Source organism: Microcaecilia unicolor, chromosome 1, assembly GCF_901765095.1.
Source record: "Microcaecilia unicolor chromosome 1, aMicUni1.1, whole genome shotgun sequence".
Lineage (NCBI taxonomy): Eukaryota > Metazoa > Chordata > Amphibia > Gymnophiona > Siphonopidae > Microcaecilia > Microcaecilia unicolor.
In genome coordinates, this window is record NC_044031.1 from 524,674,514 (window position 1) to 524,691,828 (window position 17,315).

The window sequence follows — 17,315 nt, forward strand, 5'->3', positions numbered from 1 at the left end:
GGAGAAAAATAGAAATATAAAAATCCCTTTGAAAGATTTAGTTGCCAAAAGTCATGATTTTCAATAAATCCAGATGACTTAGCAATAAATGGCAGTATGCTCTCAGACTATTATTCTACCAAAAGCATTGTTTTGTTGCTGGCACTAGAAAGCTCCCAAAGATTTATATATGATTTTATTTAGTTTTGCTAATTCTAGCATACCATAACCACACCTCGAGAGCTATATAGGTGGTGACCAGGATAGAGCCCACCTCCCTCCACCACGCCCACTATGAAAATTCCCACCCTCCACCCCAACCCCAAAAAATTCCTAGAAGTAAAAAAAAATGCAGATTTTTCTTAAACGTCTCTCCACCTTCACAGTCACACCCTGTGGTTCACTAAAGCAAGCAGACTCCAAGTGCCCCTCCCTGCGGAGTCCCCCTACACTACCCCACAATTTAATTTCCTTTCATGTTAAATGATTGTATCCAGTATTATTTTAATTGTTAATACAGAAAGATCGAAGGTGAGGTTGCCAATTTAGGTTCTAAGAAGGCGGCCATTACTGCGTCATCAAACTGTTGGGCGTGTGCAACATAGGTGGGCTCGCCCTGACTGAGATATGAGGGAAGACTTAAGATCATTATTTTGTACTGTATATTAAAGCCATGGAGTTTGATGCTATCGAGATTGATATGGAGATGATCTCTGAGGAGTTTCCAAGCTCTATTTGGGTCTGTAATCAACTGGTTTTGGTGAGAAGGGATGAAGAAAGCTGGGATTTTGCCGTGCAGCATCTGAGGTACAAAATGGATTGTGATCTGTGCTCCACCTCCGCTGCATGCTTTTTAAAGCTTTGAATCAACCAGTGCCCTTTGTGAGAGAGCCAGACAAGTGATCAGGGTGGAGCACTACATTATTTGCCTGTGATTCTTTTCAGCTTTATTTTACATTCTGGGGCTGAAAGTATACATTTGATATGTCGAAAAATGGATTTAAAAAAGTAAGGTTCAAAAAAATAGTTTTCATTAAAACTGCATTTAGTTGTATGCTAAGAATTTTTTAACAGTTTCTTACAAATCAAAGCAATGAATTATATCTTTGGGAGATTTACATTTAATTTTCGATCCTTTGATCAAAAGTTATACAAGGTGCCCTACATCTTTAATTGTTTCCAGTTAATGTTGTATTCTATTTTCTTAAATGGCAAATTTTCTGTAAGAAACTGCTCCCGGAATCTCCCCTGCTGGACAAAGGCATAAGACAGCTGCATATGCAAATACAGTGAGACAAGAGTTATGGGAGTGTGGCCAGCCCTGCAGTGCTGAGCACCATCCCCTCCCCATTGCAGCAATCTGGTAATCAGTATTGATAATTTGTAGTCAGCTGGAGACTGATCACTGCAGAAGGCCCCTTTTAGGAATTTTGTCTCCATAGACAGAAGGACCCATCAGTGTTTTATTAATGAAATCACAGTAGAGCAGGTAATCTACACATTTTTTATAGCAAGAAAGATGATTGAGATCATTAAAAGAACCCACAGAGAAATCCACTAAAGCTTTCAAGTAAGTCTACTCTTTAGCTTCAAATTGCTTAGTTTCTCTACAGGTATAGGAGACGTATCAAATGTATTTAACAGAACTATGGTCATGTGTTCAATATATATGCATATATTTGTCTATGCAAATTAATTTAAGAAAGGTAATTACCTTGTTAATGCATAAAACCTATGCCTTCCAATATTCAAAAACCATTTAACCGGCCAGGAATGGCACCTGGCCGGTTAAATGGCATTTAAACAGCTATGTGGCAATATTCAGTGGGGGACAGCGACTAAGAGATGCCCGGCCTTTATCGTGTGGTATAGCCAGCTATCTCTGAATATTCCGAGTATATGGCTATTGTAAGCAGCCAGAGTGGGCCGCATAAATAGCTGGAATATCTTTGTCTGATTTAAACGTAATCAGATTTCTCCAAATATTAACTTAGCCAGCTATGTTTAAACCACCAAAAATAAACCGGATATTCAGTGCCAGTCACTGGCAACGACTCAGCATTGAATATCCGGGCTGACTGCTGACCATGGGAGTTAGTTGGGCTCCCTCCCACAGTCTGAATGAATATCGGCCCCATGATAACAAAATGGCAGTGTTAAAATGGACTTTTGTTGGCTGAATACATCAAGATCCAATGGTAGGAATGTTACGTTGAGAGTATTTTCTACATTTTTACTTTATTACTTTTCCAAAACATCTGAACACGTTCCAGTCTCCAGTGTGCTGCATTGCTTCAATCATAAATTAATATTAAGGTCATGTCTCTTCAATAACAAACGTTGTTGGATTTTTACCACCTAATTCTAGACAGTTGTGAGCCCAAATTTCCAATTAGCGTGCAAATTTGTGCGCACCACTTGTAGAATAAGGTCAGTTGTGTGCATAACTTAGTAGAATAATTAGAGGCTAATTGGTCTTAACAATTATTGGCTGTCATTGGTGTTTAATTGGTGCTACTTGTCACTAATTGATGGTTTTGTGATAATTGCCCTTCATCGGTATTCTATAAGTAGTAGTACGCTCAAATTCCAGAGCGTGCAACTCCACGGGAGGCATGGACCTAGGAGGGGCATGGGCGGGTCAGAGGTGTATGCACACAGGTTATAGAATACCAGCATTTATGTGCCTAACTGCCTACAGTTAGGTATGCAGGGACAACTGAAATAAATCAATAATCAATCCCAAGCAAGTGTTTCTTTAAGACTCATAAAGTAGCACATTAAGCAACACACATCTCTTACATGTATCCTAGGTCATTATTGATCTTGTTTTTCTAGGATCATCAGAATGCAATGCATCAGCGCTGTTTTGTAGCATTTCATATAAGCGATATGCAAATCATCGTTGATCCTTAATTTTTAGTAAATTTCACTCATGGACATTCAACATAATCACTTTACTTAGCCGGCAGCAGCTTCCATTGTAGAGAGAACCTCCACCGACTTGGCCAGGTTTCAAATCTTTATCAGGGAGAGAACGAAGTTGGTGGCAGAAATTGAACCTCTTATGTTGAATGTCCATTAGGATAAAAAATATTTCTTTGAAATGAGTGAAATTTACTAAAAATTAAGGATCAATGATGATTTGCATATCGCTGTTATATGAAATGCTACAAAACAGCGCTGATGCATTGTATTCTGATGATCCTAGAAAAACAAGATCAATAATGACCTAGGATACATATAAGAGATGTGTGTTGCTTAATGTGCCACTTTATGAGTCTTAAAGAAACACTTGCTTGGAATTGATTATTGATTTATGTTTGAGGACAATGTTGTCCTCTTCATGTGATTTACAGTTAGTCATGAGGATTTACACCAGCCATTTGGCTAGCATAAATCCTCTGATTTTAGATTACATAAATTGTTGAAAGCTCATTTATTTTCTATATATTTGATCTAGTTTTTGACCAATTTATTGATATGGTTCAGGTTAATAAGATAATTGTATGATTGTTATACTTTTCCCAGTGATGGCCTAGTTTGTTTGTTTGGTTTTTTTTTTACTTATATTGTAATCCACATTGATCCTTTGTGGGTAGACATTGGAATATAAATTTTCAATTTATTGCATTACATTGAAGCCTATACTTAAGCACATAAATGCAGACTTATGCTAGTATTCGATAAACACAGGGGTGTGAGCAACTGCCATTATAGAATCTACACACCCTGGATTCTATATATCCCGCCTAGCATTCCACGCCAAAATCCAAGTGTATTGTATAACAACGTGCATACCTTAATTGCCTTAATAAGCACAACAACATTTTTAACAGCACTTAACAAGCAATAATGAGCACTAATTGGCAATAATTAGAATTTATTTACATAACTCACTAAGCATATTCTGTAACGCAGAGAGCCTAAATTCTAATGCATGGAGCCAAAAAGGGGCGTGGTTATGGGCATGGAAATGGGCGTTCCAAAATTTACGTGCACTGTTATAGAATATTCCTCTCTGCGCCTAAATCTATGCGACGATATTTATGTTATATTTCCCTTGGTGTAAATGGATGTGCATAGTTCTAGGTGCTAGGATATTAACTAAGCACATTCTATATACTGCACCTAAATCTAGGCATCACTTACAGAATACAAATGGATTTTTCAGGCACCATATATAGAATCTAACCCTTAGTGCACATCATACTGGTGCCTAAGTTTAGGTGACCTATTGAAAATTCCCCCCTTACCCTGTAATTCTATAAATGGCGCTTAAAATTGTGCATGCAACTTAATTGAATAATGAGCCAATAAATTTGGTGCTAATAATTTATTTATTTATTTATTTATTTAACACATTTATATCCCACATTTTCCCACTTAGTTGCAGGCTCAATGTGGCTTGCACAATATCGTAGAGGCAGGCTCCGGTTCAATAATACAAATACATAGTACAGTAGTAAGCATGTAAGAAACATAAGTATAAACAACAAAGAAATAAAGAGGGGGTGGTGATAGAAGTCTAGTATGGTCCATATTTTGTTGCGTCGCAGGAAGTAGAAAGTTAATTTGGGTCAGGGGGGTAGGCCTTCAATTATCAATAATTATCAATAATCAATTATCGGCATTAATTGGAATTAACTGAAATTTACATGCATATTTTTAGTTGCGGGGATCCATGTGTAAATTTCACGTGGAGCTCCAAAAAAGGGTGTGGCCACGGGAGGGTTATAGGTGGATCAATTTATACATCTGTTGCAGAATAAGCGGGGTCTGTGCCTAATTTAGACGCAAGGATTTACACCAGGGTTTACTTGGTGCAAATCCTCATGTCTAAAGTTAGGTACTCATCCCAGTGCTAAGCATATTTTATAACTGGTGCCTAACTTTCAGCACCATGTCTAGAATAGCGCATGTAGATGTATTTTCAAAGCACTTAGACTTACAAAGTTTCATAGTAATCTATGGAACTTTCAAGTGCATTTTTTCTTTTTTTCATATTTTTATTGAAGGTTTTTTCAAAACATAATATACAAAAGCAAACACAAAATCAAACAATATCAACAATCCATGACAAATAAGCATAGATAAAGATCAAAACAACATTATCTTTCCATGACAATACCTTTAGACAAATAACACAAAACATAAGGTTAATTAGTGCTAGAAGGTCCCTGACAAAATAGGTCTAAGTGAGCCCAAGTCTTTAGGACAGATTTAACCCTGTGATATTTATGGGCCAGAATTGTTTCATATTTTCTTATCACACAGACATAACTCCACCATTCATTGTAATTTAGATTCACATTATTTTTCCAATTTGAAACAATTAAGTGCAGAGCGACAGCTAACAGTATATTGAACAGTTTCTTATCTGAGTCTAGAAGAGAGATATTAGGAGAAGAGGCTCGCAAAATCACAACTTCATAAGAGATTGCTGTAGACTCAGGCAAGTGAAAAATAAGACACATTTTTGCCCAAATAAGTCGCCAGTATGCTCTAACATTTTTACAGAAAAAGACCATATGCACTAATGAGCCATCATTCTCCTGGCAAGACCAACATTTGAAGTTGACACTCTTAGTGATCCTTGCTACTCGAGCAGGGGTCCAGTAGCCTCTGTGGAAAGTGAAAAAGGTGCCGGTACTCAAATGCCAGGCCACCCTTCAGGAGTGGGGTGATCACTGAAGGACCCATCCCACAATAGTCAGTCACAGAATTTATGACAAGGCAAAATTTGTGTGTAGAGCCTGGGCTTTTTCATTAAAACTTGAGGACCATGGGTCAATTTTAGCAGACACTGGAAAAGGTGCTGGTACTCAGTACTCCCAAGTACCCCCTCAAAAAAAAGCCCTGTAAGTCTATGTGATTTAAAAATGAGCCCCTTAGTGTGTTATTTTATAGAATTTGGTCCTTAATGTCTACATGCCTTTTTAGTAGTAGTTGAAGGTATGTTATAGTCAGGTATTATGTGGTACTCCTCTGTCCCTACTGAGGCTTACAGTCTTACGGCCCTGTTTACTAAGGTGAGTTAGTGTTTTTAGCGGGCCTACACTTAGCATGCACCAAACATGTAGGTGCCTATAGGGATATTGTAGGCAAGTATATGGTTAACAAGTGTTAAAAACATTAACGCACCTATAACGCTGCTTAGTGAACAGGGCCCTAAGTTTTTGCCTGAGGCAATTAAGGGTATAGTGAATTATGTTCGTATGCTCTTATGATTTGTCCAGTATTACAAAGAGCAACAGTGGGATTGGAACCCTGGCCTCCCTAGTTCTTAGCCCGGTGCTCTAATTACCAGACTACTTCTAGTAGCTTATTGGTTAGTACAGTAGGGGGGATTCATAATTCTAAATATTATATGACAAGTGACAGTACATTCCCTTAATTAAGACAACGGAGTTCCTTCTATAGAAGAATCCCTAATATAATAGGCTAATGAAAGCACTGGGGAAACGATACTTGGGTAAAGGGTATTGTCTTCCTCACTCACTCATTCTATGCTTGTTGTGGTAGAAAAACGTTGTTAAAAATGCTGGACTGTGTGTTGTAGAAGAAGAAAATCTACAATTATTAATGGTTGTTCCCATGTAGTCATATTGTTTGACACTCAACTTCTAGCATAATTGCCTTTTCAAGTTCCTATTTGTTCCTTTATATAAATAAGATGTGTTCCCTTTAACTAAAAGTCTTTTTTTTTCTGTCTAATGGCCTTATTTAACAATAAACATTTGGCTTCTTAGCAGACTTACAAGAACATGAAGCTTGGACGGGATATTATTGAGAATTTGATTCACCAAAATTTAAAAATAGAAAAACCATTTTGACACCATGTTATTCATCAACTTTGGTGAACAGAACTGTTTTAAATCTTGAAGTGGTGTGGTTCAAAGGTCCTGTGTTTCTCAGGAAAGTCACACAAAACCTATCTTATGTGCTTTTCTACTTCAGGCCAGTCTCTGCTCAAAGGGATGAGGAGGGCAATGTTCTAAGGTACCTAGTTGTAGCTACAAAGGTCACTGGGTGCCTTGAATTTTTGATTTAAAAAAAACTAGTTTGAAGGTCTGTAGATATAAAATGTTACTCTCATGATAGTACCAAAACTGTGCTAGTCACTCTCCTTGCCAAATTCAAGCAGGAAATAGCTACAGGCAAAAGCATACTTCTCCTCCAATTCGATATGTCAAGCGCATTCAACATGGTAAACCACAACATACTACTAAGACTTTTAGACTACTTCGGGATTGGTGGAAATATACTTAGCTGGATCAAGGGTTTTCTAACCACCAGAACATACCAAGTGAAATCAAACTTAAACATATCACCACCTTGGAAACCAGACTGTGGAGTACCTCAAAGATCACCACTATCACCAATACTTTTCAACATAATGATGATCCCACTGGCCAAGTCATTATCAAAGTAAGGCCTCAACCCGTTCATCTACGCAGAAGATGTCACAATATACATTCCCTTCAGACATGATCTAACAGAAATCACCAATGAAATCAAACTCGGTTTGAACATCATGGACTCATGGGCAAACTCTTTTCAACTGAAACTGAACACTGAAAAAACACACTGCCTCAACCTCTCATCTCAACACAATACGTACAAGACCACAACCTTATTCACCCCAGACCACACCCTCCCTATCTCAGACAGTCTGAAAATACTCGGCGTTACAATCGACCGCAACCTCACATTCGAGAGCCAAGTGAACTCCACAACAAAGAAAATGTTCCACTCTATGTGGAAACTTAGACGCGGAAAACCTTTCCTCCTGAGGGAAATATTTCGCAACCTACTACAATCAATGGTACTAAGCCATGCAGACTACTGCAAAGGAATTTATATGGGATGCAAAGAACTCACAAAAAAACTCCAGACTGCTCAAAACACAGCAGCCAGGCTGATATTTGGTAAATTGCGATTCGAAAGTGCCAAACCCCTCCAAGAAAAACTGTACTGGCTTCCAATCAAAGAACGTATTACCTTCAAAATCTGCACCCTGGTCCACAAAATTATCTACGGCCATGTCCCAGGATACATGACAAACCTCATAGACCTACCAATCAGAAACATAACCAGATCATCTCGAACATACCTAAATCTCCACTACCCAAACTGCAAAGGACTCAAATACAAAGCAACCTATGCATCCAGCTTCTCCTACATAAGCACACAACTATGGAACGCATTGCCAAAAGCTGTGAAAATAACCTACAACCACCTAAACTTCAGGAAATCACTAAAAACCTACCTGTTCAAAAAGGCATACCCCACCGACCCAACATAAATACCTACACTCTGCAACACAGCAAAACCAAAACTTGTAATGGACACTATATAACCTTCCCTCTCCTCAACCCTCACTGTACCTGAAACACATGTGCCTTTATTCGACCACAATATCACCTTGTATTTGTTTCTCTACCAGACTTGGCGAATGCCTTTATGGTACTATGTAAGCCACATTGAGCCTGCAAATAGGTAGGAAAATGTGGGATACAAATGTAACAAAATAAAATAAAATAATATATGGATTTGTCTGAAGGTAGCAAAATACATTTGTTTAGAATGCTAATGGGACAGTTCCATAAGCTGGGGCCTAGAGGTATAAGCCACTTATACGCATCCAAGGGGGCATTAATTGACAGATAGGTGCTATTCTATAAGGTAGTGCCTAATTGCCATAGCACCTAACTGCAAGGGGGAGTACACATGGGCAGATCATGGGTGGGCCATGGGCATGTCTCCCAGTTACATACGTAGTTAATAGAATGAGATAAATTAGATGCATCACTTGGTTACCTCGGTGTGCCAACTTACACCTGCCATTGATATGGCATAAGAGGGCAATGCTGACATGCTAGTATTCTATCATGGAGTGCTAAGATTCTGTAAAAGAATTGGTGCTACGTGTATGGCATTGGGGTGCCTGGATCGAAGTGCAAATTTATAGAATTGCCCCGAATATTTGTTCAACTAAAGATAAGAGCCCAAAAATATTCCACACATCCGATACTATGCAGCCTTGTGGAAATATTTTCAGTAGCACCTCTGCAGCCTAATCCTTTCAGAAATAATAGTGAAATCGTTAAAGAAAAATAGAAACATCAAAAAATGTTTTTGAAAAGAATACACTATATTTAAAAAAACAAAAAAGATCTTGCCATACAGGGGTTAGGGAAGTGACACAGATATTTATTTATTTATTTATTTATTTATTTGGATTTTGCTCACACCTTTTTCAGTAGTAGCTCAAGGTGAGTTACATTCAGGCACACTGGATATTTCTCTGTCCCAGGAGGGCTCACAATCTAAGTTTGTACCTGAGGCAATGGAGGCAATGGATATGTTAGAAAGCCAAAAAATAGAAATACACTTATTTCCCTTTGAGCTTTTTGCTTACCTTCACTGCTTTATCAGTATCACTGCACATCTAGGCCTTACATTCACTTCACCTACAATATGTCATAGCTTCTACAACTCTAAAATTCTATTGTTCCCTACACTCCCTTGTGATATCACGCAACAAATTACTCAAGGGAAGTAAGGTTACAGAAATGTGGAAGGAGTGATTATCTAGCAAGGACGCTAACCGCATTCTCAGGCTAACATTTAATTAAGGAAGCAGCCTGTGTCATAGAAGCATATTGACAAACCGTATCTCCCATCTACAGTATGGTCCAATGCTTGAAATACCCAAGTACCTATAATTCAGTGCTTGCAGTGTCAGTGCAAGGGTAGTGGGCACCCTTAGTCAAACCTTAAGCCTTATACCCCCCCCCCCCCCCATTAACTTTATAGCCTCTAGCCTTTAGCTTCACCCCCACCCCCAAGATTTTGATAATTAAACTCAACACAAATCTAAAAATTTAGGTTAAAGTATGTGCTGATGGTACTTTGAGTTCATGTGGCTGCCAAGTTTCATTGTTTTGCTTTGACTGCTACTGTTATTTGATACCCCCAAGAAGCTACTGCCCCAGATGACAGCCTAGTCTTGCCTAATGTTTGAGTCGGCCCTGAGTGCCTGATGGCTGCTGAAGGGCAGAGGAACTTGACTGGAAATAGAAGTAGCAATCATGGTGCAGGGTAAAGCTGAGAGCACTGGCAGCCAGGCCAGGCCTAGGAGGAGTTGCAATGGCCTAGGACAGGAGTTGGAAAGAAGTGCAATCACCTAGGAGAAGTGGCACAAGAGGAGCAGCAGCAGCTGCCAAGGGATTTTTTATTTTTTGTTACATTTGTACCCCGCGCTTTCCCACTCATGGCAGGCTCAACTAGGAATGGGGCTGAGGCTAAAGCTGAAGCCAAAGCCAAACGTGGCTGCTGAGCTACAGAAGTGAGGGAGGAGCCAAAGAATAGAGATGAACAAAAACTGGAAAAAGAAAAGTACAGAAAAAGAAGCAAAAAATTAGATTAAGAAAAAATCTGAAGAAATTTTCTCAGGCTCCAAAGAATTCTGACTGGTACCTATGTTTTCTACAATATTTTGGAATGGTCATATTAAATGTACTGGGTGAATGCAGGAAACTGTCGCATCCACAAGGAAGCAGAGAAAACTGCATTCAGAGGACAATCCAATGTCAACGTTTGTCAATCTTCGCTTGGAAAGACTAGAAAGGCACTTTCAAACTCAGCTCTTTCAAATATGCTGTCACCAAATTTCTTCCTGCTTATGATGGCAAACACGATCCTGAGACAAGAATCACTCACTTTTCGTCACACAAACATACACTGAATATGATTCTATCCTTGACAGACTAAGTAGATATGAAGTTGGATGAAACTTTCTACCATTCTTGTGCAGAAAGCTTTCTTTGATGGCTTTTATTGTACCTGCTGTGTAAAATGGACACACGGCCTTTAAATAACTCCATAACACTGCCCTGGGAAAGCCTTTCACTCACAGTCACATGATTGCCATCATCACCTGACTGATATTTATTTCTGGCTGTAATTGTGCCAGCAAGTCTAGTGATTTAGGACCAAGCCAGCTCCTTTCCTCCAACTGGATACTGAAGAGAAGTTCTAGCGTTCTCCTAGCTACCCCTGTAAGTACTAGTCTTTCTAATGCTATTAGAACTTTGAATTCTGAACAAAATGTAAGAGGAATAATTACGTATAGTCGATGTGCCCTATACTGTTAGATATTTAATTACATTTTCACTGAAATGCTTTCTGGCTTTTGCTTTCCAGACTAAAGTTGGTCAAGCTGGGAATGCGCACCTGGTGCAGGACAGCTGCTGAGACTTCCTGCCCAAGAGCTGCAGGAGGGCCCAGGTGGATACCTCATGCCATGTAGGGATCAGAATTTATTAGCATGCATCCAGCTCATTAGTACACCTTAAACATTTTAATGCAGACAAAATGGATTTAATGTGTTGACATGCAGAAAATCAGTTTGTGTGCATTAAAAAGACTCCTGCCCAGTTAAACCACACTGAGCTGGTCATGTACTGACATTCCATGGCACTTAGCTGTCTTGATTTATGCTGCTGAATATCCCCTCTGACTGGGGGCGGAGCCAGCACTTCATCAGTTAGCTGCAATGTTCAGTCTGCCAATGAGTTAAATGACCAGATAAAGGGGCCCTTTTACCAAACTGCTGCAAACTCTGGCCTTAGCACGTGCTAATGCAGGATTTTCTCATGCTCTAAGCCCAGATTTAGCACAGTGGTATATTAAGGTTTTTTCTGTAGATCCTGCAAAAAATAACATGGTAGCACTTAGCACCTCAGTAAGAGGCCCTTTTACAAAGCAGCGGTAAGCCCAACACGGGCTTACTGCATGTTATCCTGGAACTACTGCTGGCCCAACACAGCCGCTGGTGGTAGTTTCAGCTCCAGTGTGCGCAATTTCTGATTTTTTATAGAGCAGCATTAACCTGGCAGTAATCGAATATCGCTGCACACTGCCTGTTTACCACCAGGTTACTATGGGAGCCGTTAGGTGGCGGTAAGTGCTTCCCACCACATGGCCATGCGGTAAGGGTTATCTTACCATATAGCCATTTTGGGAGGAGGGGGACATTTTACCTGCTGCAGTAAAAAGGGCCCTGGTACGCAGGAAAAATGGCCTCCACTGCTACCACAGGGCCCTTTTTCCCACAGCTTAGTAAAAGGAACCCCAAGTGCTCATGAGTTAAGCAGGGGCATAGCTACAGGGGCCACGGGGCCTGGGCCCCCGCAAATCTCATGTGGGCCCCTGGTTTGGCTCAGTGTCAGCGTGCACAGGAGGAGCAAGAAGAAAGAAGAGCAGGGGGCAGGCAGTGAACGCGGCTGCACTGGAGAAGGCTTTGGCTGACGGGGGTTGGGGACCCCTGGCAGCAAAGGTATTTGTTTGTGAGTGGGCAAGGTGAGGTGAGGCGGTGGGGGGGTTGAGGAGGCGAGGAGGTGGGGGAGGGCAAGGAGGCGAGGTGTGGCAGTGGGGGGCGGCAGGACGGCACTGAAAATGTGCCCCCAACCTCGGACTCTGGCCCCTTCCCACCGTGAGGTCTGGCTACACCCCTGGAGTTAAGTACACATTATCCAGTTAGTGTGCACTAATCAATATGTGCTACCTGAATAACACTTCCATGCCCATTCCTTACCCATACCATACCCCTTCCAAAAATAATTTTTAAAAATAAGTAGTGTATGATAGCACATACTGAGGCAAACTACCGCAAAATGCTTTAACATGTTTTGCAGTACAAATGTTTCCCTCATTAAGCTCGTGTTAGCGCTTAACACGGTTTAGAAAAAGGCACCAAAATTAGGACAACTGTCCTAACTGTATTCGCCAGATTTAGATGTTAGATTTGTTACTCTTCTTTTCCAAATCCATGGTGAATCCAAGGTGAATTACATATTCAGACACATGAGTTATTTCCCTGTTCAAACTGGCTTACAATCTACTTGTACCTGAAGCAAAGGAGGATGAAGTGACCTGCCCAAGGTCAGGGCCATCATTATGGGGGGGGATGCAAACAGGACCACTGCCCTGGGCTCCATACCACAGGGGGCCCCACACCTGTCCAAAGTTAAAGAAAATGCAGACTGCCAGCTGGCTATGAGGCCCCCTCAAATTCATGACCCTATGCCCTAGCATATCTAACACTGGCCCTGCCCAGGATCACAAAGAGTGTTCGTGGGAGATGCAGAATTTGAGCCCTGATTTTTCTGGTTCACAACCTTCTTCTCTAACCATTAAGCTACTCCCGCACTCCATACTGTTGCCTTTTTTAGTCACTTCCTTTGATCCTGCTCTCTCTTTTCCCTCCCCCCCCCCCCCCCCCCATGAGTATTCTAGGTGGTTAGGTAGAGTTTTCAATGAAGGCTTTAATAATTTCTCTTTTGTACAGAAACGGCAGCAGAAGGATGAAGCATGGAGAAGATCTAAACCACCTAGCTCTATGAGATACAGCAAAGAGTGGAAATGCATTTTAATGTCACATCCACTACGCAAGCAGCTGACAAAAAGGCAGATAGACTCAAGCTAGCGAGGAAGCTTATAACAATATTATGTTATATACAAGAAGCACAATGAGACTCCAAGGTTGAATGACATCTAAAATTTATTGAAGGACCCGACACAGGCGTGTTAGGCAAACGCCTGTGTCAGGGGTCTATTAAAAATATTATTAATTAGTTACAGCACTTTATTAGAAAGTAACCAAACATAATAATGTAGTGTCAACAGAGAACAATGTAGATTACTGTAAGTATAGTAGTCAAGTTCTAAAAGCTTATTCATTCAGTAATCAGCATTCAATAATACCACTTACATTAAAAAAAAAAGCAAATATATAGAAAAAGATTACCAAAAGAACATAAAAAAGACATAACAAGAATTACTAGAGGGCCTTCTTTACTAAGCCGCACTGTAGGCATGCTAACTTTTTAGCGCACGCTAAAAATTAGCACGTGCTAACGTAGAAACAGCCATTATATTCCTATAGGTGTCTCTTGCACTAGCATGCACTAAAACGTTTGCACGCATACAGCATGGCTTAGTAAACAGGGCCCAGAATGATAAATGGAATTCATAATGAATTAATTATTAATGAAACCTATCCAAGCTATTATCCAAAAGGATGAAAAAGTTTATAATTATCTATGAATTTTTGGAATATGAAATTTTAATGGATTAAAATTCACAAAATAATGTTAATAGCTTTTTAGATTTCAGATTTAAATAAAATAATAAGTTAAACTGAAACTTATCTGAATAAAATTTAGCAAATGGAAAAATGATGTGAAATCTATATATGAAACCTTAACAGTTAGTCCTATGGTATGATAACTTCACCCAGCCACCAATATCTATTAAAGCAAACAATGTTTGCAGCATAAATAAATGGAAGAAGTGTTTTATGATATTTATAGCAGACAGATCTAGAAGACATGAGGCTCATTTTCAAAGCACTTAGCCTCCCAAAGTTCCATAGAAACCTATGGAACTTAGCCTCCCAAAGTGCTTTGAAAATATGCCTCTTAGTCTACATTAGATCCAAGATGAGGACAAAGATATAGTCTAGTTAAAGCAGAGTGCAGGGCCAAACAGGGGCAGACATAGGTATGAACCTGGGCTGGACAATCATAAACCGATGGGGCAAGGACAGGGTTGAGGAACAGGCATACAGGAACGAATCCAACTAGAAAAAAGGCTGTAAACAGGCCTGGAACAGAGCCCAGGCCAATGAAATCTAAGGTTGGAAATATGAAACTGGGAGCAGGTTTAAACTAGGCTGTTATGCTATTGTTCCAATCAAATGAACAGGACCAGTAGGAAGATTAAATACACACGCCAATGAAGGTTGGATCATTAGCTCTCAGGATGAAGATCAAGCAGTAATGGTTAGATTACTTAAAGGCATCTAACACTAGAAGACTGAAAGAGCTCAACAGGGCAAACAATCCACTAGCAGGCTTCAGGGCACTAGCTCAAGATCAGCCCTGCCCTAAGAGAGATTCTTTTTTTAACTTTCTCATCACCATCCCCCTGTAATATTGACTGAAGATACACATTTTTTCTTGTAAATTAAAGATGCTTTTAACTGCATACATATCACTCCCTACATATCAATCTTTGTAGCATTTTGTATAGATTTTTAAAAAGTGTGTGGTATTTTTAAACTGAGAAGTTATGTATGGTATGAAGGAGGACTATGAGTGATACACAGTAGAGCTATAAATCAGTGTAAATGATTTATTCTTGAATGGTAACATTGTTATAAGAGAATAGTGTATGTCTTCTGCTCAGCCTAAGCTCATGGAGATGCTTATTGCCATGGATGTATGCTGTGTGTGAGGTAGGATGTAAAATGAATATGTGAAAAGGGTTTTCTATATATGTAGAAATTCACGTTTGTAGAATTCAAGTCTGAGTATGTGATGTCTGACAGAATGACTGCATAGCAGGATTGTCAATTGGTGCCTGATTTTCAGGCCACAATTTTTAAGCACCTAAGCTTTTTCTGCCCCTGAAATTAACATAGCTAAAAGACAGACACAACAGAGGAAATATGATAGAGGTACATGTGATGAAAGTAAGCCTTTTTCAGTGGAAGAAAATTTCTAGAACAAGGGAACCACAATATCAGGCTGTGAGAAGAGTAGACCTAGGAGTAACATCAGGAAATAACTTTTCATGCAAGAGTAGTGGATACATAAAATGCCCTCCTGGTGTGGGTAGCAGAAGCTAACACAGTTAAGAGGACATGGAATAAGCATAGACCATCATTAGTTTGCAAAAACTGAAGAAACAACAGAAGCATGGCATACCAGATTGCATTTAAGTGTTAACAATGCTGTACTCGATGATTCAACAATGAGTGCAGGGGCTGGACATATGTATGGCAAATTGGGTAAAACAAAATGTAAAATGTCCTAGCAGACATTAAGGCAAGCATGTAAACTGGGTTTGCCTAGCAGCCAGTCCCAGCTTATAGTTTATTTTATCATCTTTAGCTGGCAGGGTGCAAATACAATAATAACTAGAAGTCTTCTAGTTATTATTGTATTATTAATTACCTATAAGCAATTATCGACACTAATTAGATTTAAGTGTGAATGTAGGTGCTTGAGCTGCCAGGTCAGTCTGGCAGGTCACACAGGGACCTAAGAGGTCAGATGTTCATGCAATTGTCAATCTAGTATTCTTAGATTATTACAAGGCTTTCTGGTATACATGGGATAGAAGGTATGCTGGATGTGAGCTAGGTAGGAAACTCTTGTATGTTCCTTAATCCAAAGTGCTGGACCAGAACAAGAAAGATGGCAAAATGACCTGGATAAGGGGAGTTATTTTACTAGCAGTCTCACTTTATGGCTGCCAGCTGGGCTGTACCTTCACAATATGGGACAAAAAAAGTAGAAAAAATTATTTAACTTTTTGTGCCATCATGTGCTATATTACTCTGGTGGGAGGTTAAACAAACAGAAGTCAACTCCTGGTTTTGTATGGCAGATTTTTCAAGATTCTGTGGTAAGACTTTGCAAAGTCTGAGATATAAATTTCAAAGCGCTGCTGGAATTATCTAGCATATTTCAGAAATCTGCTATTTGCATATCATGTAAATTATTTTTTTTAATTATTATAAAATGTGATTTTCTGGCATTAGTTTTGTGCAGTTTGGTCATTTAAGGGCAACTCTATAACTTAGGGGCTAACACTTATGCATGCATTGTGCACATTAAATATTTAGAATTCAAGCTTGGGCAGGGGGAAGGGTCTATGAACTTTTGCTGATCAAGGGAAGTTGGGGGAATCAGAGTGGTTGAGGAATGTAAACAGATGGGTTGGGGAATTGGGGACTTGGATTGTAGGTGTGTCAGGGTGGTGAATTGGATGCCAAGGGGAATCAGATGGTGGAAGGAGGGTCATCAGGGGGTATCATAGAAGGGGAATGTATGTGGGGGAAGTGCTACCGTGGCATATGTATTAATTTTTCATTTTGACACATGGTAAGTGCAAAGCGTTACCACACTGAAGTAAAAGGACACTTGATATACTCTGATGGAATGCATGAGCAATGTATTACGTGCCATAAAGATTAATTTTGCAGACTCTATGTATGATTAATTGACATTTTTCCCCATTCTATGTCTATGGCAGTGGTTCTTAACCCAGCCCTCAGGATACATCCAGGATATCTACAATGAATATACATGAAAGAGATTTTCATGCTGTGTCTCTCCTACATGCAAAGCAACTCATATTCATTCATTGTGAATATCTTAAAAACCTGACTGGCTGGTTGTGTCTCAAGGGCTAAAACTCACTGGTCTTTAGGAAAAGGCCTCAATATATCTTAGGTAACAGATCACTTATTCCAATAT

The 17,315-nt window shown here is 39.7% G+C and overlaps 1 protein-coding gene across 4 annotated transcripts in view; it reads left to right on the top strand.

Annotated features, from left to right (window-relative positions):
- The window catches only part of STMN2 (stathmin 2), a 300,139-nt gene that overhangs the window by 160,026 nt on the left and 122,798 nt on the right, over positions 1-17,315 (top strand). The gene's annotated exons all lie outside the window — the stretch shown is intronic.